Genomic DNA, 24,744 nt, shown 5'->3' on the forward strand with positions numbered 1-24,744 from the left:
ATAACGTTTCTCCTCTTTCCATTTTTAAATAATTTATAATATTATTTATTTTGTATACAATATCGGACAATCATTCTTTTATCTTCAACTCACTGAATGATATACCAACTGAATTGCTCTTAATTGCGAATAAGTAGCAAAATTTCAAACACAATTTATTATAAAACTCGCTTTACATGTAATGGGTGAAAGAGGAAGGCAGTTATAACGCCATTCAATAATAATCGACGGAAAGGTGCGGTCACTTTAATAATGTCCGTTATAAACATCAAATTACATGGACACGTTTTAAGGCTCTCGTCGCTTTTACAGCCTCCGCCATATCTCGCGCGCGGTTCTGCGGCCTATAATGCGCGTTTAAATGCCAAAGGCGTCTTTGACCATTAAGCGTCGCAAATAAAGTGTGGAAAAATATGCGCGAGCGGGACGCAACGGCAAAGAAATTGCACGCGAAAACCTCCGAGCGTCCGTAAACGAGCGGAAAAGTTTTATGCTCTCTCTCTCTCTCTCTCTCTCTCTCTCTCTCTCTCTCTCTCTCTCTTTCTTCCTCTTTCTCGCAGACCCGCACACGAAAAGGGAAATGCATATTCGCGGAAACTCGCGTCGCTCGGGAATACGTGAAAGTTCGTAGTTGGCGCACGTATTCGAAGCTTGAAAAATATGTGGACTCAGTTCCTGCCAGCCAGTCAGCCAGCCAGCCAGAGTTCTCGACGATGCCGTTGCGGAAAATGAGTGCTTATCGTGGGCGATGGTCACTTCAACTGCTAACAGTGTTTCACTTCCCGCCGCGTGTTGCACTTTTAACGAGGCATTTATCACCAGTCGCCGGGAATTCCGCTACGTTTCACCCCGCGTGCATTAAACGTTAATTATCGCGGGATTTTAACATATAATATCGTGGCATCTTTTTATAACTCTTCTGTCGAGTAAAAAAGGCGAAAAGATCTTCATACGATTAAATTGCGGATGTTAAATAAAGAGAAAACAAACACGCGCGCAAAAATAATATCAAAAATGTACTGAAAAGTTCTGATCGTATATATTTATTATCGTTACAGACGTAATTACCATATTTCCTCTATAATTGAATATTAAATTAGAATACTAATTTGTTTCGATTACTTGCAACTTTTCATGCCTTTTTTGCAAACTCTAAGCACGTTCTTTACATCTCAGAAAATGTTCTCACGTTCATAATTATTTATCTTTGCATTTAACAGTGCGCGCGTGTTGCTTTTTATGATGTTTGCTATAATGTGTTTGTACGATGGAGCATCTCGGCTCGGTGAATCGTCCTTAGTGAGAAAAAACATAAAAGAAATTCCGCATTGACACGAATCCACTGCCGTCGACCCTCGACAATTACGTCTCAGACCTATATAGAACACCTGGTGGATCGATGGCTGAGGGCGAGAGACCCTTCTTCGACACGCTCCGTCCTCGGTATTCATCGAGGACGAATAAATTCGGAGCAACGACTCCACGAAGAAATCTCCGAAATCACGCGTGGCAGTCAAGTCGCCCCTCCGTCGAAATTCGTTTCGGCGAATCAACGAAAATTGCTTCGCGCACAATACATTTATTCGTAAATTAGTTCTCTTTCTCTTTGTGTATCTCTCGAAACAAAATTAATAATTAATTTGGAAGAATTTTCTGCCTGTGAAATAAATAAATAAATATATATATTTATTTCTGCTCGGCACACTTTCAATAATTAATTCATATATATTAAATGATATTTTCTGTCTAAATATGTTGTTAAATGTCAATGCAATTCGCAACGATGGAACATTCAAATAAAGAGTCATGTTCGATAGCGTGTAAAATTCGACGTTAAAAAACCATTATTTTCCGGAGCGATGAAAGAGAAGAGCCACGATAAATCAATATCTCTAGAAAGCACTACAGACATATCTCACATTCAACGACAATTTAGCTTATCGTTGTTCACACAATCTATGTAACATGTATTGATAATAACATCTACTGACTCGATAATATCTACTCGACTGTTTGTTGGCCGTAGTTATCGCGCTTAATAAAGAGATATGAGTCGACGATTGATTCTGATAATATGAAAGAGTACAATGTAAGAGCACAAGCATCTTACATTAGACTGTTAACATTTATTGATTGTTCCGAGAAATCTGAATAAGCATCGAGTGAACGACAATAACACCGAGGTTTTTTTTTATTTCCAACATGAAACATCTTTTAAAAATATATTTCTACTATTAAAAATAATAAAATAATAAAAATGTATTTAAGGAATTTGTTTAAAATATATTCGATTTAAAGGCAAAAGAGATAAGATTTTGATTCTCTTTCGAACAGTAGAAGCCTTTTTATCTTCGCTTACAATTCTAAAGCCACGCAGACATATATATGAATGCCTTCACATATTTTTCTTAAGGAGGACTTTTTAGGAGGAGAATTGATTGAGGAACCCTCCGAACAGAAGTGCGATGAACCCGAGATCCCAGATGATAACGAACCGAGAGGGGGAAGGGAAGAGACATGTCGCGGAAGACACGTGCACGAATCGATCTACTAAAATGGCTCTCACGATGCAAAATACATCATCACATGAATAATGTGAAGGATATAATGTGAAGGACAAATATCTCTCTCCTTTTCTCTCCTGTAATTTTCAGGTTCTTATTTACTCATGAACTATTGTAAAAACGTTGTTACGTGTATGCTTGCGTACAAAAAGCCAAGCATAAACATCGACGTTAATGCTCCCGTGCATAATTTATCATCGGCTTTTTACAAGTGATTGTGACTTTTCGGCCTGTCGCGAAATCGTATACGATCGTGTACATATTTAAACAGAGATACCAATGTATTGATAGTTCATATCGTAATCATTTGCAAAGCATGTGCTTACTTGGATACTGTTCTTATCATTATTTCCGTACAAAATATATTTAAATTGCTTGAGAATTTCATTAACATACAAATGAATGTTACCATCGTCATTTCTAATATTAATTTATAACATACGATATATAAAATAAACATCTATAAAATAAAAATATTTATGCGATCTATATAAAATAAATATATTATGATGCACTTTTATTTCTCGCATATCCAGAAATACAATTTACCTCACGTATCGCATATAGAACCTGTTTCGTATTCCGTCACGGAATATAAAGTAGAATCGTCTAAAATATACGGATTTGCAAGAGTATTATGGAAAAAACGGTTGAATAAAAACTTGAACGTATCTCGCATTAAAGATAGTAGTAGTTTGAAGCAAACCAGCTCCGTTACGAGGGATTTTTCGATTGTGAAAGACGCTCCGCTAGGAAACTGTTCTCCAATATCTCCTCGTCTCTTTTATCTTGTAAACCTTCGGTTAGAGACGCTTCCGTTTCCGAGCGTTGAAAGCGCGAGAGACACAGGACGAACTTGGTTTCTCGCTTAACTATCGCGTCCGCGGAATAAGACAAACTTTTGCCGTGAATTCATTTCCACGCCTGTCAGAACAAGAGAAACATTCTCTCCAGGCGTCTTCTCTTTCCCTCAACTTCCCTACTGCTTCCGAGGGACAAGCCGAACAGCTGTAAGTATATTTCTGCGACGAGAGAGAGGCCGTCTTCTTTTGTTGCGTACATAAAGGTAATCGCATAGATATTTTTACAAGAAATATCTCGAGATCCGCTCATGAATCGCCTTCGTGACAGAAAATTCCCAGGAGAAAGACAAGATTACCGGTCTTACGGATATATTCGGATCGATTCGAGATTTCCTTACTTACACTGATAGGAATATTAGAGCAATAATATTATCAACATGTCCATACTTCCAGATATCGACGTGTATCGACATGCTCTGTTTGATATCTCAGAAATTTTGTATGTTCTGCAAATACTACTGTATCTATCTATCGATCTATGTGTTTATAATGTACAGACTACACATATATATACACACACACAGACATAATATAAATTATCAGTATCGCAAATTAACTAGAAATGAATCTTTTATTAATTCTTATATTTATGTATACTTTTGATATTTTTTCAAATATATGTTATTTAATATTTTCAAAAAAAAATTGTAAAGATTTTTTTTGTAGAAATTTCGATTAAATATACGCATATATAATAGTAATTTTCTTATTTAAAAATATTATGATTGATTGACTCCTCTGAAGCAAACATCGACATTCAATATTTTTGTCGATACAAAGTTGATTCAACCGCACTTAGCAAATTGAAAGCTGATATTCCGATGAACGAGTTCTCTCAATTGATTCGTCGGCAAGAGAAGAGCGTTTAAATACAATGATGGCGATCATTCGAGTGAAAATACGGGCGACCAATCTCGCAGCACAGCTGGAAAGAGCAGTAATGTCTGGGATTTTATGTAATGAACCAGCCGGCAAGTCAGTTTAATGCATCTACCGTCGTTGACAAGGCTCGTGATTTTTGCAAATGTTACATGATCATCGTGCGATGATTGCTTCAGAGAAATCAATCCGTCCGTCGTTACATCGCCCATAACTGGAGAAACGACGTAGTTATCGCAATGGTATAATCAGTTCTTTTAATATTCCTTTTTTCCACAAGGATCCTCGCAATATCCATTACGCTGTTGCGAAATTACTAGACATTAAACTTGAGCAAATTTCGATAAATGCTGATCAAATTGTTAACTGACAGATTTATATATGAGATGATTTATAGATGTATTTATTCGGGATGCTTGTGTGTGTGTGTGTGTGTGTGTGTGTGTGAGAGAGAGAGATTTATTAGTTGTTGATTACGTGTCGATATTTATCTACAACGTAACATTACGCAGAGAAATGAATCATATTTTCATATTTTTATACATGATGAAAATATACAGAATATAAAAGTATATATTTTAAATTTATACAATTCGGATGATTTACATAAAATAATAAATAATACGAAAAATACAGTTTAAGCATAAAATCATTGATTGTATCAATTTAGATATATCAAGTGAACTTTATCAGTTTTGAAACGAAGTAATATTTCTAAATAAACAAGTAATTTATTTTAATATTTATAGCTGTAATAAGAAATCGATGATGAAACCAGCCAAACCACTCTGTTAATGTACAACATTCATGTTCATTCGAAGTTACCGAGAGAATAAAATATACTTTGTAATTATATATGTGAAATTAGTTTTATCTTTAATATTTACATTGAATACGATTTAATATTATCTGATGATGCAGATAACACACACACACATACATCCGAGGATTTCTACACATACATATATTATCTCTACATAGATATTTATTTTCTATGAAATACGATTTCCAATCGTACGTGTCACATTTCGAGATAATCGATGAATGTACATATTTGTATTCGAAACAGATTTATATTGTAAATTTAAAGTGAAAATAGACACGAATATAAGATTGAAGATAAATATATGTATTTGGAAAATAACTTTTCGTATGGTAAATAAATATTATCGTTCTCGCCTGAATAAAACCGATCCTTTCAACAGTTGATCGTATTAAAGCACCGAAGCGATCAAGTTTTTCTAATGCACAAGTCCGTCGTGCAATAACGTCTCGTGCGTGTGTACGTGCGTGTCTGAATGTGTAATCTACCACGCATATAACGCATCGCCCGCTCGCTCATCATAACTTGCGGCGGCATTATAAGTTATATAGGGGCCGCAGATGTGCCGGTCGCGATTGATCCTATTACTATCGTCCTGGGCATCTATCTGTCACGTTCGCGATCGATACCAGGAGGCCAGGAGGAATCTCCATTAATTGTACACGGCCTAAAGCAGAACCGTGTACACATCCGACAGGGCAAACTGCCGCGCTTCATTAAGCGAGAGAAGAAGCTACGTGGCACGAAGAAGGATCTTATTGGATAGGGAATATATACGGGTGACATTACTTAAAGTGTAAAGGAGATTATCTCATAAGTGTCTCTGTTAAGATCTGCAGTATCGTACATAATGCGAGATATCGGTTTGCTTCCATTACCTCAACAGAATTTCTACAAGTGTTTCTAACAACGAGTTAGAATTTATCTGCAAACAATTTCATTTTAATTTAAATAATTTTTCAAATTAAAAATTGCTAGTGCAAAATGCACGATATTTTTAGGTATTTATTTTTGCTTAAATCAAGTTAATCGAGATTACGCGTATTCATAAAAAAAAAAAAAGTTGTAAAAAATCTTTTCTTTTCTCTTATTTGTTAAAGAAAAATTTACTATAAACTAATAGTCCATAGACATAAAGAATGGCACGAAATGTCCTATACTGGTATAAATTTACAAGGACAATATTTGTCAGGTACACAAGAGCTTTCAGGCAATCTTCCTAGACTCGTCTTTTTCTTTTCTCTCTGTCTCGTTTTATCTAGAAAAGATATAAAAGAGGTGGAAAGAGCGAGAGAGAAAGATATATATATATATATATATATATATATATATATATATATATATATACATGGAAGGCATAGATAAAAATAACAATGTTAGGACAATTTTATCAAACTAAGAAAATAGAGTCTTCCCGACCTCAACATGCCTAAGATTAACAAAAAGATTTTTGTTTCCCTCCGGGAGAGAGTTTGCGTCGACTACACTTATCGAACACACACATACACACACACACACACACCACTACCCCGATGCACAGGGTGCGGAACAGAGAGTAAAGCAGAGCATAGCAAGGAACAATACCTATATAGTCGTCGACGGGGCGGAGAGCCGTTGAGGGAGAAAGAAAGAGAGGGAGGGAGGGAGAGAGATGAAACCCCGATGAAGTTTATCCAGCGCGTATATCCCCGTTTACGTATCCTTTGTCCGTGAGGTAATCCAACGGGAGATGTCGGGAGGGAGAAGAAACAGGAAGGAAAGGGACGACGAAAAGAGAGAGACGGAAGAGGAGAGCGAAGAGGAGAGAACGATGGAGCAGCAGAGGACCGGCGGTTTTCACCCTACGCGCATGCGTGCGCGGTTTCATTCCTAGTGATACATATGTGTGGATGGGGCTCTCTCTCCCTCTGCCCTCCTGCCTGGGTCTGTAGTTGTGCGCGGAGAGGCGCTGCTACTCCAACAGCATCCGCATCCCGAGGAAGACAACAACCAGCAACCAGTGCACCTCTCCGTCGATCGCGTTGTCGCACAGCCAATTTGGTGCATAAAAAACCGCGCGTACAGGAACAACAAACGGTGATAACAAACGTTAACGCACACGTCAGAGAGTATCGTCATCTATTGCGTAACACGAATGTACTAACACGATGCACACACACACACACGGCCGTACACGCATTCCAAAGAGAATGAGAGTGTGTGTACTCCTACGTGCGTATACAGAGATATCTATACACACAAATGCACACACATACGCGTGCGCGCACGCGAGCAAATAGGATTTCCCGGTGGAAGTCGTTGGCTGCGCTCCTGCTGCACTGCTGAACGATTCTCGCGACACCGGGAATCATCGGGCGAATCGAGTCACGGACAACAAGCCATCGGCTACGTCGATCAGCGTTTCATCGACGTTGGGATCAACACACCGGTTCTCTTATTGCGAATAGTCTTTCTCTCTCTCTTTCTCTTGTAAACCGCTTCGCCATGGCATCGATGGTTCGAGCGCTTGGCGTTTACTGAGGTATCGCCGGTCCCTTCCACCGCCAGCGGCCAATACGACCCAGCAGTGGCGTAGCATGCGAAGGATGAGCCGCTCTTGTTCTTTTTTAATAAGGAGGTATTTGGACTTGAAATATTTGGACTATTGATAAACTCGCGAGAAATCTTTCTCTCTCTCTCTCTCTGTCTCTCCATTGTTGAAATACGTTCAATTGTGTCGAATTACGAATAGAACACATAACAGTAATATGACGTAAACCTTTAATAAATCGAATTTCCTTAGAAAGAAAAATATTGGCAGAAATAAGAGAATAGTTGGAGCATCGATAATATTGTTGAACGTATATCAAAATAGAAAACGCGTTCAATTATTGTATAAATAACAATGTTAAAGGTTTTTTTCCTCCCTTATAAAGAAAATTTTTTCACAAATGTTAAAGGTTTTTTTCCTATAGAAAAAATTGACGTTTAGAGATAAGAAGATAATTGGAATATTGATAAACGCGAACTAGTATTTATGTATTTTATGTACTTGTGTGTAAAATAAAAAAAGGTATATTTTTGTTATCAAGCTGTTAAATAGTAAATTTGTTCGGAAAAAATATTTTAAATATATCAAGCACGATATAAACGAGGTATATTTTTATATATACACGAGGTATATATACACACATTGTTTTTCTTATATAAATCAAAATAAGAAGCATTTAGGTTATCTCAAGTTATTAATAAATACATTATGAATAGATGTATGTTTAGATTCTCTATAAGATTAATGAGACGAATATATAATGTGATATCGACTTGATGAATAAGAGAAAGCTGTCCTCGCTTCATTGTTAGTAATATTTCAAAATTCCTCTTTCCGACATTTGATATAAATTTTAGATACATTGTAATTAAAAAACAAGATATATAATATGTATTTGAGAAATTTATTATATATACAAGATATTATATATAATAAAATCTATAGTAGATAAGAAATATGCAATTTTTTTACGTTAAAAAAAATTAAATAATAATACGATGATAAGATTTTACACGTGATTCTCTTAAGAAGCTCGATGTTCTCTAAATATTGTTCTCTAAATTTTAAGTAAGATATCTGGCAGTGGCGTCGCGAGACAGATCTTTCATGTATTACAAAGGAATCTGAAGCTATCTCTGCAACATTGGCGAACTTCCCATATTGTGAATATCTGATTTATCAATCGTTTGAAGGAAATTCAATGTATATTAGGTTCTGAACGGATATGCTATAAAGCCGATACGAACCGAGAATGGTGAAGCGAAAGTGGGACGTGTCTCTCTAACACAAGAGTATATTTGAAGTTATTCCACTCTGATATCGACGAGTTCGATATATATATATTGCAGTATTGTTCAAAATAAAGGATATCTTTTATTTATGTCGAAGAAAATTCAATTTATCAGATAATGAAATATGCATTATTTAAATCTCGATACTTTTCAATCTTTTTTGCAAATATTTTTAAATGGAAATATATATATGTTAAAATAAGATATAAATGTATCTATTGAAATCAATCTACAATGCAGTTAAAATCGTTAAGAATAACATTTCTTCTATTAACATTATAAATTGAATTTCACATTACTAATTGGAATCTTTTATCGTTAAATAATCTAAATTTACCGATGCAATTATCGATTGTTTTAAAAATAACACGAACGTATTGAAAATTATAATTGCTTTTGAGATCTACTTTCATTGATTTCATTTAAAATAGACTTGCAGATATTTAGAATAAAGCCAGTTTCGGGAATTGTATTTTTCTAAAATAGTTCCATCAATGATAATAGATATTCTAAATGAGACGTTCTACAAATATTGTTTACTATGATCGGCTATCAAGATCATTAAAACGATGCCGGGCTGAGGCGAGAAGAAATTAATGCTAACAAACAGGCTTATGCAATCCCTCTCAAGTTTACCGCTTTATCTCGAGGTTTATTTAGAACATGTTGGGAACACCTGTCCGCGGTTAGGACACACCGTGCGTTCTACACTAAACGAAACATGACTTAACGATTCGACGCCGCTGCCAAACAGCGCTATCGATATAGTTTCATCTACGTTGGATATACGCCTGGTTTTTTATAAATCCATTCGGATCTATCTGCTTTCCTCTAAACAAAACTCGACGAAGAGAATTTCTTTTATCTTCGTCTACCGATATTGCTTTCATTGTACCTCTGTGATCGACCCTTTCTACTGTATATGTATGTCTATCCTTCTTTCTCTCGCCCCTTCGTCTTCCCTCTCGTCCTTCACTCCATTACCTCGTATCGCCCTTTTCATCATCTCATTTTATCGCTCTCTATCTCTCGCGCTCTCCCTTTACATCGAATATATAGGGGATTTGATAATTGGTAGAACAATCGAAAGAGAACAATTTAGGAAGAGAGCGCGAGGGAATTTTAAATACTTCGGAGCAGCGCGTTATATCGTATGTTACATCTGTATATTTTCACGAGAAAAGTAAAAGAGTTTACATTCTTTCGTGCATAATTTTAATATTTAGAATTGCACGAATTTTTCAATTTTCGCGGACTCTTTGATCAACTTGAATCAACATCGAATCTGAAATTTCCGCGTTAATTAATGTATCCGCTCGCGCAGATCAAAAGAGAGAGAGAGTAATTCTAATTTTAAAACATTCTATCTAATCCACAAAAAATCAATATTGCATCTAAAATAAAGAATATTAATTTTTTTCATGTATTTAGAGATATTTCATCGTAACAAATATTTTCCAAAATATTTCTTTCCAGATAAATGAATTATTTCATAAAGTCCCTCTCAATAGCAGATTGAATTTAATCTCTTTCTTGGTTCCCTCTTGAAAATCGAGGTGGGCTTGGTGCGAACGATCTTGCATCCTTCCTCGTGGCGTTCACGCGAGCACGCTTCGCGATCAATCTTGTTTCGAGGCGGTGGAATGGTCTCTTTATCGTGTCGGCACGAAGGAAAAATTGGAATCATGAGGAATAAGACGAGGAAGATGCGACGATGCGATACGCGGCTCGAACCGACTGCCATTTATTTGTTCCAGCCTCTCCGCGCCGCGGCGAGGAGAGTCGATCATTCTCAATTAACGCTCCCCCTCGTGACCGCTGCTAAATTATACCCGTCTCGTACCTTCTGTCTGCCTTCCGCGTGGGCGTCGCGTGTTTATTAATCTCCGCGCGTTGTGCTGCGCGTTAATTGCCCGTAAATGAGACAGAGAGTTGCGTTCGTTGGCGCTCGATGAGCTCAATGGCTACCGCGATTCGGCATAAATTCGTAATTAATGGCTTTATTTCCGCAACAACGCGTATCTTTCGTATTTGTAAAGCGATATTGCGAAACGACCTTAAAAGCTTCGAATTCCGTTCTATCTTCATTACGTGACTCTTCATAGATTTATTTCTATTTTACATGTAAAAAATGATAATCGAATAGTTATTTAAATTAAATAATTTTATTGCATCTTTCAATCTTTAATTTTGAAAAAATAAATTTATGGAAATAAAGAATATATATAGTAGTTTTTGCGAGCTTAATAGATTCTCTTACATTCTTATTTCATGTTATTTTTTTTACTTTATTAGCACTATTTTTACCGCGTACTAATTGATTCCTTTTAATTCGATACACAACTCCCGAGACGAATTTTTCAGACAATTGAATACATCGACTCTCTCAGCGAGCTCTCCTACTTTCTATTCATGATACTTTACACCAATTTATGGAATGGATGGTAATTTATAATAAGGTAGTCGATTCATATTCTAGCATCTCTGAGCTTCGCTACCGTATCATAAGCGTAATGCAATGAGGATACATTAAAGGCAGCGGCGCATATTCAAATCACGTCGCGGTCGATAAATATGTAGTGAGCTCTCGTACGTTCTGACAATAAAATATTACACTCCGTGTAGTTGATTCGCACTGCCAGATAAAAATGATAAAGCGAATACTAAGTACAATTTATACAAAAAAATCGTATTTTATGTATCTATCATATTATATGTATATAAAATATAATACGTGTCTTCATCAAATCAAGATTTAATCACACTTTTGTTACGTGTAATTCTCTTTTTTTTAATTGCGTCACTCGTCTCAATGATGAATTTCTGCTTCAAGTTATCCATAAATGTCAAATTTCTTGACATCTTGATTTATAGTTCTGTCAAATTTCTCGACTCTTATGAATAGTAAAATAGTTAAAAATTTCGTTAGAGAATTATTTGAATGATATAAATATTTTGTAAATATTTTTTATCGAACTTTTCAACCATTTTAACTTTTTCAGATTAATTTTAAGTGTTTTAAATTAAATTATTTTTTAGTTATTATAAAAGCATCTTCAAAAATAAATAATAAGTTTCGATTTATACATGGGAAATTGTTTCAGCTTTTTGTATCGCTTTTCAATTGCGAACAAAAAAGATAATTGGATCAAGCTACTTTGCATTTTTCTACAGTTTCAAATTTATCGGAACTTCTCTTGTCGGGACTAACCGAGCGAAAGAGAGAATGTGCGGTGTCGCGTTTGCGTTAACGAGAACATTCATAAATTCAACCGCCGGGTTTTTTTATTTTTTTTTTATTTTATTATTACACAAATGGATTCATGGATTTACGGGACAACCGGATATCTGATATTGATGTCGTTACATTAGCGTTGACATTTTATCGCGCGTGTCACCATTTATTATCTATAAAGAAAGGCAAAAGGTAAAAAGACCCTATTCGTACAACGGTAATTATAATTTTTCATCGAACGCGCATTTCGATCGACGTGCAAACAGTATGTCCGACGACGCGATAAAATCGATGAAGACTTTTAACTCGCGCTGATATAAATCAAAGAGACGACTCCAGATGTTTCTTGCACCTTATAATAGCCTTCGACTACTTCTAATAACCTTGCTCCGGTATAACTGGAAATAAATTATTCGAAAACGATCGTTTTCCATCGGATATCGCTCATCAAACGTAACGATCACCTTTGATCACATTTAATTCCGAGGATATGCATTAAAGATAATACAGAGAGCTATGTGAATCGATAATTTCCAATGTTTTGCAAAAAGAAACGTTTTTATATATTTTTGTATATAATATATATAAATATAAATTTATGACGAAATTTTATATATAATAAATTTATGATGGAAATCTCACCCGAAAGAACAAGAAAAAATAAATCAAATGTAAACAAAAAATATATAATAATCTCGATATAAATATTCCATACTATAAAAACAATATCCATATATTCACGTGACAAACTTTAATTAAATGTAAAAACTTTGAAATACAAGAGGATTGCATTCCCGACGGAAATGTTCTCGACCAGGACGTTAAAAGTCGAGCTAAAATACAGGACATTCTCCCCTATATACAGGACATCTGGCAACGCTATCTCGTAGCGCCTTCTCTTCGTGCTACGCTCGACGAAGCCTTCTCTCTCTCTCTCTCTCTTTACCGCGTAGAAGCCATTAAAGACCTTACCGTGCAACGTAGTTGTGGAAGGATGAAAATTGCCGCGGCACGGAAAGAGGGAAAGAAGCTCCCGCCGTTAAGAGAACTTTCAACGTGTCGACTTCTTCCGTGAATCGCGCAACGAGGTTCTGTTAAACTGCTCCTTTGTCTAGTGAACTAATAGCGACGGGAAAATGTCGAACGTAAATTTTTTTTCTCCGAGAAGAGGTGCTCGTGTTTAGAAAACTTCGTCTTCGCGAACGCGCGCGAATTCTTTTAAAAATACTGATAAACTTTCCCCGTTAAATATAATAAAAGTAGTAGTATCGTCAAGCGTTTTTTTATTCCAACGCCGAAGAAACAATAGAAAATAGATCCAACTGGCATTTTTTTAGTGATTCACGACACCTTTGTAAAGATCAATGGGACAAAAAATTCATTACCAGCCTTTTATTATAAAAATCAAATTAAATTGGAAATTGCAAATTTTTTAAATTTTAATTGCGTTTTAATAATCATTCAGCAATTAAAGTTAAAACCTAACGTAACATGTTTTTAAAGATTAATCAATAAAATCATGTCGTTTTAATATATAAAACAATGTTTTCGAAAGAATATTAAATGATGGGCAAGAAAAACAATTTACATAAATATCACGTAGCCGATCCAAAGAAATGAAGGAATAACTAGAGATTGCAACTACAAATTACAAAGAATTTACTTACCTTCACCTTAAAGTCGCGACTTAATTTCCTTGCCTTTGGTTGGGAAAATAACGGTACATTATCCTTTGACATCCTGAATCTGGTCTTTAAATGAAGAAGCTTCATCCTCTCTTCTCCGGAAATTGTCTCATCTTCGCCAATGACTCAACTGTAAACACAACATTTAAAACTCATGTTTAGATAAATACAAGATAAAAATCTTTTCTAAAAATATTCTTTTCTTTCTTTTCTTTCTTTCGATCGTTGACAAAGTAAAAAAATTCAAATTCTATTACCTTCGAATCTTTCCTCTTTAATTTACATTGCGATCTTTTACATTAACAAAACACTTCTCGGATAATCCTTAAAATACACACTTACGCCTAAAATACAAAAGTAATAGATATTTCGAGTTCAAGCTATGTTAAAGTGGGCAGAATCCTGGATTTTGAAGTTTCGATTGAGAGATATACATATTAACAATGCAGGAATACAACTTTGTAACTGCTCGTTAGTTGTCCACAACAAGCTGTTCGCAAACTTGGGTAGGAATAAATTGAGAATACAGGTCGCGAGCAGTTTACGCCCGATGAATCAAGTGTGCGTGAACTTCAGTTGTGGCCATATTTGGAATACAGACGACGTGAGAGAGTTTGTTCGCAAATATTCATATAAATTTGCTACCATGGCTTGCTATCTAAGTGTATGAATTTATTCTCGAAACGAACGAATCGTGAACGACGCTGGAATAATAATGTGCTTTTACCTCATTCAACCCGAGTCAAATGAAATTTAAAGATCGTCTCACATTGTACGTGTCCGACATCATCTTAAAATATTTTTCTAAATATACTTAAATATTGATTGAACCATTTATCACTCTAGTCAGTCAGAAATGCCGGAAATTCGAAGCAATTTATAAACGAATCTTACTTTATAATTTTTTAACCTTATCGAATATTTTTAACCTTATCGGAATAATAACCAAATATGGAAATTGCACTTCGATTAATATAATTTCATCAATTCGAAAGATCAATTTGTAAAAATACACGATAATAAACGTTTTGCGAATAAATTTTAAATAAATTTTATTAGTGCGAATAAATTTTAAATTTGATGACGTAATATCGCACACGTGAATAGATCTTTCTACGCTTTCACGGCAGTTAACAACATTATCAAGCGGATTTTAATTATGACGACAGAATTACGAGCGAAATACAGTCTTCGTTTATAAGATCGTAGCTTCTTGGAAAGCAACGGTTATTTGCCGCTAAATTACTTTCGTACGTAATACCTGAATATGCATTCGCGTTCGCACTCACAAACTTATTCATCCGTTACACTAACCGTCGACCGAGTAGCGGAAATTGCACGACAAGCAAGGATACCGTTCCGAATAGCAAAGCATAAAACCGGCGATGAAAACTCGTCGAAGAATACTTTTCCGTTTTACGCGCGTGATTACGTTCGCGCCGGCAAAATATCTTTCGGATTCTTTCACTCCAAACTTAAATATTTTCCAGATTAAACGAGATTTTTTTCCGTGAATCGGAATTCCGACCATTTCGTTCCCGTGGACCTCGAATATTTTGCAACATTCCGTTACGATGAAAAGACAAACGCGAAAATAAACGGCCTTTCAAAAATCAAACGCGCCAGAGATATTTTTCGACGAGAGGAAACAACTTTATTTACGCGTACGCGGATGATAATTACCGATATTAACATTGATTGCGTTCGAATATATCGTAGCTTCATCTCGATAGAGATTATCCTAGTTATAGAGAGGCAACATGAAATTAAACGGAATCGAAACGTTATAATATCATTATCGCGTTATAAATCATTTTCTCTCGCCATTGCACTGCACACTCACCGAAATTATACCGGTTTTATACTTGTTTATCATCACATAACACTGTATCAATATGGACGCGACACTTGACTGCAGTCAAATGATTGGCAATTGCGCCGCGCGACTCATCGATATGTAAAGGTATTCGTAAATATGGATTATTCGTTACTCGAACGCACGAGTATTGCATAAACAGAAGCTCGCCGGCGTGTGTATATCGATAGCGAGTAAGGCGCGGTATACACGTATACAAGGACCGGGAGTTTCATTCTAGAAATTCAATCTATTCATCCCCGCGCGCTTGCTTCGCTCTCGGCGACCGCGCGCGCCAGAACGATTGATTTTTGCCGCAACGTTCCAACGAGAGCCTCCGAGTAATTACGTACCGTTGACGTTTAATGGAAGCGACATTATTGGATTCTCGTTACTCCGACATTCATTCCCGGCCGCGTTATGATCGAGGAACGCCTTTTTTTTCGCGCAAATTCGTCGGTGAGGCTCAACGCCGGAAAACGAGCATCATTGTATTTGTGCGAATGTGAAATGGACGCACGACACACTTGGAACTTTTAGTTCGCCATATTTGACAGCGGTGGAAACAATTCTTTCATCTTTGGAGTCGAATTTTATCACTCGGACAAATCGTGCGTCTCCGGAAGTCGTCAATTCCGAATAATTAATCGCGATCTTCTCGATCACGACTTAATTGAAGCGAGACGAGGAGCCTCTCGATTCAACCGACGTTCAATGAGAGACGCGTTTCTCGCGACGAGTAATTCAACTCGCTCGATGAATCTGACAATGAGCGTTAACGACGACGACAACGATGACAAACCGTTGTTCAATTCCTAGAGCTCGATTAGGTCGAGCAAAGGCCGCGATCTTAATTTATGCGCAATCGCTCGGCCGGTCGATTTATTTGTTTTATAAGCCGCCTGTAATTGGCCACTGACAGCAGCTGTCCCGAGACCGGCTACAATATTCACGATACATTATTCATGCCGCGACGATTCTCTTCCCTCCCGGCATCCCCCTCCTGCCCCTCCTCCGGAGCTCGTGTCTAACTCCAGACTCCAGCTCGTCTCGTTCGTCTACGACTCGCGTGTGATACGACCAACTGCTTCCCTACGACACGTTGTATCGACTAGTCGCATGCACACCACCTCTTCGTGCTTTTTGCGCTCCTTTTAGCATAAGGCTCGTAAGAAGTGCATCGCGTTTTCAACACAAGTTAACCTTTGTACCCCCGACTCGGCGGTTTCCCATAAATTCGACAGTTTGCACGCGGACAAGTGTATCGTCCGAAATTTCCCCGGTGACCGGATTTCCGTAGCCGCAGCACACATTTTTTTGCCCGGTGTTTTTATTTTCCCTCCGGGAAAAAAGAAATATATGTAGCGCTTGTCAATTCAGCTGTCAGATATCCTTTTAAACTCTCGGACATCTTTCGAGTATTTGTTAAATTTTTATGCCAAAATAAAAACAGAAGACAAAAATGTTGATGGAATATTTATTTTAATAATGTAGCGCGCGTCCAAAATCTATCAAATGACGTTTTAGCAATTTTATCGGGTAGCATTTTATTTTATAAAGTCCCTGTTCCTTGTAAAGAATGGCCGCGGTAAAAATCATAAAAAATTACCCAGAGTGGGAATTTTTTAAGCATTTTCCTTTCATCTCTCTCAATCATTTTTAACCGAAGGGAGAATATTTTTTTCACGAGCAATTCGAATGAATACAAACGCATCTCGGGATTGAAATAAAAGATTGGCGTTATAAATCGGGAGCGAGATGACGGCAGACAAACGTCGATTCTCGTGAAATTGATCGCTGCGACAGACCCGATACACGAGCACAGTATGTAGAGGATAATAATCGTTCGATCGTGACAATCGATGGCAGCTTCATCGGCAGCGAATGATAGAGCTTCAGCTGGTCGGAAAAGGGGAAGGGGGGGTGGGATGATTCTCTCGAAGGGCTTTCAAAAGCTCGTTACAATGATCGACAACTACGGATGACCGACCGTGAAATCTTTTGACCGACACTGTCAACCGACACAAACTGGAATCAGGAATGTAACCATTGTACAACAAAACAAGCCACTAGAATTTTAAAATATCCTGGTTATTTCAATTTTTCGCTTTGCTTCTTTCTTGACTTTTGTGGAATGAAATAATAATGATTTACAACGTTTTAACGAAGCAATGAAAATTGAATAAACAAATAGACGATAAAAAGAGCTCGTATATCAAAGATAATAAGATAATAAGAATATGACAAGAGCGAAAGAGAGAGAAAGAAGGAGAACGTTATATTTTATGATATTTTATGACATTAATATAGCTTCCAATTATTGATATAACATTGAAATATCACTAAGTATATATGAAGAGCTGAAAATTCCTATCAATGATTAATGAATCGTTCCATTTAAGCCTCAATTTTATTTATTTCGATTGATATTTAATGTTAACGAGAACAAAGAAACGATTATAGTGAACTTTAGTATTCAAAAAAGCCCGACAGGTCGATACATCATTGAATCACGCTCTCGGCCTTCACATTCAAGGACCATTTACGCGCGATCGTCCACACGATGGTATTTAATCTTGTTTGACGGACGATTTGTCGCATTTACACCAAGCGTGATAAAAAGAACGGTTAAAAGGCGCCGTTTCCGATCGATGATCACATTGTTCCCGCTAAATGATGCTTAGATTTATTATATAGATTTATGTGTGTGACTGTGAATGAATGATATGAAACTTTTTTTCTTTACTTCATCAAAATTTTTTCTCCCTTATTTTATTGAGTAATTTACATATCAAATCACAATAAATGAAAAATGTATATAAAAATTATTTACATTTTTACTGAAGAATTTAAATTATTTAATAATCCTAAAAATTGAAATTTCCAAAAATTCTTTTCGATTTTTTTGGAGTAAAATATTTTTACTTAAAAAGTAAATTGACGAAAATAACTTCGAGAAAAGATTTCTTTTACGATATACTTGGAAAACCATTAAAATTTTATCTAAATATTTTTGGATATCTTTAGATCTGAAGGTCTCGTTTTTTACTTTGATTTTCTGTTTCGAAAGAATTTCTTTGTATAGGCCGAAATAATATCTTCGGGTTTCTCGGAGCCATAAAGAGGACTTGTCGGTGATAATCGACGGAAGGTACAACATCACGCAAAAGTCTGTCCCCTCGAATCAATTCTGAACTGACTCGTGTCGAAGTGTTTCGTGTCGTGGCATATAACTCGACTCGATTACTATGATTATCGCATGTGGCGCGCACATAATACATCAGTCACCGTTATACTTTCTAACATTCGATTCGACAATAAAAATTTGCTATAAGGGAAGCCTTTGCGAAAGACGCGAAAGTTTATATAACTTTCTAAAGTTCACATCTAATTAAAAAAATTTTAACAAATTAGAAATCTTTTTTTTTTCATTAATACAATTATAAACATTAAAACACATAATATATATATTTGAAGAAAAAACAAAAAATTATATATCTTATAATTATTATAAATGTTGAAAAATCCTAAACTTAATTTTTACTTAAAAATATTTTTCTTGAAAACTATAAGATATATTGAATCACTATTTTATATCATTATATTATATTGAAAAATATACTTAATTCGTAGAAATAAATCATTATATAAATTATTTAGAAAAGATTAAAAGATTAAAAAAGATTTTCTCAAGTCTTCTCTGCTTACCGATTATATCTCATTAATTTAGCTTCGACACGATGTTGACAATGCTAGAATACTTGGTTGGTTTCGATAATCGATCAGTTTGATGTCGATACACGGAAAAAATCATGTTCGCCTAAGCGCCCTTTAATTATGTTTTCTCAGTTTATTGCTTAACGAGTACCTCGAAATCACGATCTGCTGACTTGTCTATCATTAATCGGTATCGATTAGGAGTGATCGTTCCGCTCAGCTAGAAGCGCAATTTTCGCGCGCGATAGTGATAAAAAAAAAATATTCTCGCGCGAACGTTTATATCAGATTAAGCCCGATAAGTATACCGATTAAATATCACTTCATCACGTTAAAAGCTGAAATTCGAAATTACGATCGCAAACGATAATTTTTTTCTTTTTATATCAAGCTTTCTGAACTCTTCAAGAATAAATTAATTTTTGGAAAACTCAAAAGATAACATTTTTCACGATAAGAGATAACCAAAGAATATTAAATATGTATAAAATATTATGTATATGTAAAATATATATTAGTCTGACATTTTTTATCCCAATGTTTAAACAAATTAAATTACTATTATTCTTAAAAAAGAAGAGAAAAAGAAAAGCAGTGATGTATGACTTTTATGAGCTTTCGAAAAAAAATTGATGAAAAATCGATATACTTCGGAAAGCGATTCAAGCAATTAATGTACCTATTCATGTATCAAGCGAAAGTCATTCGAGAGCGTTCAAACTCTATTAATGATTTTGGATGCACCAAACGCCTTCGTTAGTGCAATTTGTTCGAATTAACCTTTTACAATTTATACGAATAGCGAGGACAATTCGAGAGAAAATTTCATATCTTTTGTTTGCGGGAGTTTAACATAACAAAGAAATATGAAAGCCTCGCTCTCTGTGACATAAATCCAACAGTTTGAAACTTTTTGAAATGGAGGAAACTTTCTTTTGTGAGTCTGCAGAGCATTTGTCAGATGTATAAAAAAACATTATTTTTTTTTATTTAATTAATATCTTAATCGCTATTTAAAGATAACGATATTATCTGCGTTTCCCGATAAAAGGCAGATATACTCGCATACTAATGATACAAGAAATAGAAATGTGTATAGAAATGTGTATCTTCCTTAAGAGGAGATAGACGATATGGCAATTTATTTTCAAATGGCAAAAGTAACAACTAGAATGATCTTACTTTGCACTTACGCAGCCGAACGCGTGGGTTTTGTATGCATTGATAATTGTAGGCCCCTTATCGTTGTGATATTTGAGCAGCTGGGATCACCTCATGCTATACAAACGCTCTTAATGAGTCGTATTTAAGCTCACAAAACTGTCGCACAAATATTTGCCGAGGCTGATTCCAGCCGCCAAATATTATTTCCGATCAGTCACGCATATCATGTTTCCCCGATAGGTAGGTATATTTCAATAATATTGATATTCATTGTCAATATTTAATATTTTTGACATTAATAGTTTACTTTTAATTTAATGGTTAAATGTCAAAGAGGAAAATATCTCTTAAAAAGTTGGATGAGGAAAGAATTATAAAAAAATGTAGTTACGCGAAAATGCATCAACTTTAGTATATTTAATAAAATTGCATTATACATTATATTTAATATTTTATACGTATAATTAAATTAATATTCGTATTATAATATTTATATCGATAAGGATATTACTCTATCTGCTATTAATATCACACAATATCATCTTTCAGTTGATAACATTTTCCTCGTAATTACATTTTACGATGCTGCGCGGCTCAATCGAGTGTTAATAATCTAAAAAATTTTAAAAGGATGATTCGCGCGCTTCGAAAGGCACTCAATTAATTAATCCGCGCCGGAAAAAATTGAGAAATCGATTCGTCCGCTTGGATGACCGCGATCGAATTAATCGCGCGGTAAAACGCGATATCGCACGCGCTCTAATTTCGAATCCATTTACCCTAATCCCCCGTGGAGAGGCCAGAAAGAGAAGGAGAGGGACGAGGGACAGAGAGCGGCGTCGCGACGCTGTCACACGCGTTATCGATCAGCAACCGGGGCAGGAGGAGAGCGAGCGAGCGAGAGAGAGAGAGGGTGGAAAGGGAGGGGAGGAGAGAGGAGGGAGAGAATCATCCACCACACAGCCGGTGACATGAGGTGAACCCGGCCATTTTGAAAACCACCGTGTTGCTTTACCATAAAACCCGGGCTGTAACGTTTCACGACGGGTTATATGGGCGAAAACACGCTCGTTAAAGCGCGCGCCATCGAAAAACTCTCGCGTGGCGTGTTATACGGAAAAATCGATGCCGCCGCTTTAACGTCGCGATAAATCCTACAGTATTGCGTCGCGTAAACGCCGCAATTTTTATTATTTCAATTTCGTTCCGCGCGCGCTTCCGCTCCGTCGTCCGACGTCTCGACGCAATTATTCGTCGGTATGGAATGTAAATTCTTCTACGGTTCTCCCCGTCTCCCCCATCCCTCATCCCCCTGTCATCTATCCGCTCTCAAACTAGAGATGCTGAAACTTTCGCGAGCATCGATACTTGAAGTTATCCGCGATTATCGAAGCATCATAAGTACCTCGACAAATATAGTAGTTGCCCATAACACAAAGTTCATCGTAACACGAAGAGCTTATCGTTGTAAGATGAAATAATCGTTAACAACGATTAATCATTTAAATGATCGATTTAAAGTTAACACGTTTATTTCCCAGTCTGTTTCTGAAAAATCGTCGAGTGACATTTATTGATAATTAAATCAATAGTCCTTATGTCGCGACGCGCAAGTCGACTCGCCGCGGGTGTATTAATAGCCAAATATTAATAAAGCAAATGCGCGAGAACAAATTCATAGGCCGTGTGTCGGATCGCATTATGTTAATTGCAAGTCGCTTTGTATGCAAAACGAATGCAAAAATCGACATGGTATTATTTATAATGGCCATGCCGCGCGCCAGTATAATCGCCGTGTGTACGACATCGTAAGCGACACTGATTGCGTTTTGCGGCCGTGTACCTGATTTCGTCGAACAGTTCATTGTGCACGAACACGGCCGAGCAACTGTAATCGGTGAGCACGATTAACCGCAAGGACAACCGACTTTGGTTTCCCCCATTCAGGGACGATTTAAGATACCTTCTAAATACCTTTTGCAAAATAATCTTTGAGACCTCTTTGCTTCTACGATACAGTAAAAGATACGAGAAAACACCTATTGTGGAAATTTAAGATTGCAGATTTTTCTCTTGACTGAAGGATCGTCTTTAGGAGGATTTAAATGACGAAGAATAGAAATAAAACATATATATTTTTGCATTAAAATTAGAAATATGCGCAACAAAAACGAGAGATATTTCTTTGAAGTAATTATCCTTAAGAAATCATTTACGTTATGTGAAATTACGTGGAATTAATTGAAAAATAAATAATGTTACGTATGTTAATTTTACTCATTACTTCAAACAACGGTTTATCAGCAAAATTAGAAACGATAAATCACTAGAGAAATATATGAGGGAAAACTAGGTACCGTGTATACTTGTGCAGTAAATACATCTTGCTTCATATTGGCGATGTGCCAACTATTTAAGACGAACAAATCCATGCCTGTATTACACACTAGCGCGATATACAGTAGTGATGAAAAAAACAAAACAATGACATCGCGCCACATTATTCGATAATAACTACGAATGCATAATAATCCTATTTGCATTGAAATCCGTGAATCTATTTATAATCTGATTTGCATGCATAGAATGTTAATCGTTCATCGAGCGTATACTGTTAACCAAACGGATTGGACGGTAAAAAGCAGCTGTGCTATATTTCTTTCCTCTTCTTCTTTCTTTCTCTCCCAAATACACATAAATATGCATGATATATTTGGGGAAAGGTGGACAGATTCCAAATTAAAAAAAAATTTGTTATTATAATCATCAAAAGCGGTCTCTCCTAGTATTCGTGGTATTCGTCTTGTTTCGAAAGCGCGTGGACGTGTATGGAAATGCGAACTTGAAAGCAACGAAGGTAACTGCAGTTTTACCGCGCTCCGATTCATGGTCCGAGCGAATGCGCGTGCTATCCGCCGCGGACCCGTAACGTAACGAGTTCCTGCCTCGTAAATAAAGCGAAGCGCCTTTGACAGCGACGCCTCCCGCGCATTGGCGGCGGCTTTACGAGTTCTCGACTACGTAAGTACGTAGGCGTGCGCGGCACACGTACGCACGCACACACGTATCGAGCGTGCGTGCACGTTGCGAGGAACACGGAGTGCCATACATACAGACGGGTAGAGCGTAAAGTATACATGACAGACAGAGAGAGAGAGAGAACTCGCCGGCTATACAAAGCCCATATGGCGTGTGAAACACCGATGCTGTCGTTGTGAGACGCGACACGACAATATCGATGTGATGTGGTACACTGTCGGCGGACTGGAATGATAGCGCAGAGAGGAACCAGAAAAGATATGTGTGTGTGTATTACGCACATATATGTAAACATATATATATGAGAAGAGAGAAGGAGAGAGAACGCAGTAAGGAGCGCATACTACAAGGCACTCAGGAATCTCCCCGGTTCCCTAATAGGCAGGTGACTGCCTGGCTTGACTGCCTGACTTGACTGCCTGACTTGCCGAGTGCCGGCGGTCTATCGGCCCGCAGGCGAACAATAATACGAAGATGACGACGAGCTTCTCTCTCTCTCCCTCTGCGTGGTCTCTCGTCTATCATTCTCTCTCTCTCTCTCTCTTTCGCCTAACGTGCATGCATGCTTCTGCGCGCCCTAAGCGTCTGATCTGTAGCGTGCACGAATGAACGCCTCTACGTGAGGATGCTTAAATTCAGGATATCGACACTTCTGTCCGCTCGGTGTCAAATGCTTCAATTGTCGGCATTGGCGAATGACACTTGCCCATTGATATCTTTTCAGTATCGTTACTGATGACACACACACACACACACATACATGGATATAATTGATGAAAAGTATCAAATAATTTATATATTATAAAAGAATGATGCTCTCTCTCTCTCTCTCAAGGTAAAGCTTTATGGATTATGTATTATTCCATTTTAAAGAGTTTATAAAAAGGGTATGAAATTGAAATACTCGATATCATGATGAATAAATCAAATTAATATTTTAAATTTTTCTTCAGCATCTTTTTTCTCTTTCTTTCCATACATGTATAACGACGAGATGCGAATGCTCTAAAAAATTTATTTATTCTAAAGAATTCCTCCCTAATTGCGTCTTGTATGTCTGAGTGCTCTCAAAAATAATAAAAAATGATAATCCTGATC

At 36.6% G+C, this 24,744-nt stretch overlaps 1 protein-coding gene across 2 annotated transcripts in view; it reads right to left on the reverse strand.

Moving 5' to 3' along the window:
- Positions 1–24,744, reverse strand: part of LOC105257651 (zinc finger protein 608-like) — a 150,389-nt gene that overhangs the window by 105,275 nt on the left and 20,370 nt on the right. Inside the window, exon 2 of one of the 2 annotated variants that reach the window (XM_025410082.1) lies at positions 13,854–14,001. The gene's annotated coding sequence lies outside the window, so the exon portion shown is untranslated. Of the gene's footprint in view, positions 1–6,713; positions 7,518–13,853; positions 14,002–24,744 lie in introns of those variants that run through there. The other variant, XM_025410083.1, reaches the window with a different exon arrangement.

Source organism: Camponotus floridanus, unplaced genomic scaffold (genome assembly GCF_003227725.1).
Source record: "Camponotus floridanus strain SB8 unplaced genomic scaffold, Cflo_v7.5 scaffold3, whole genome shotgun sequence".
Classification (NCBI taxonomy): Eukaryota; Metazoa; Arthropoda; class Insecta; order Hymenoptera; family Formicidae; genus Camponotus; species Camponotus floridanus.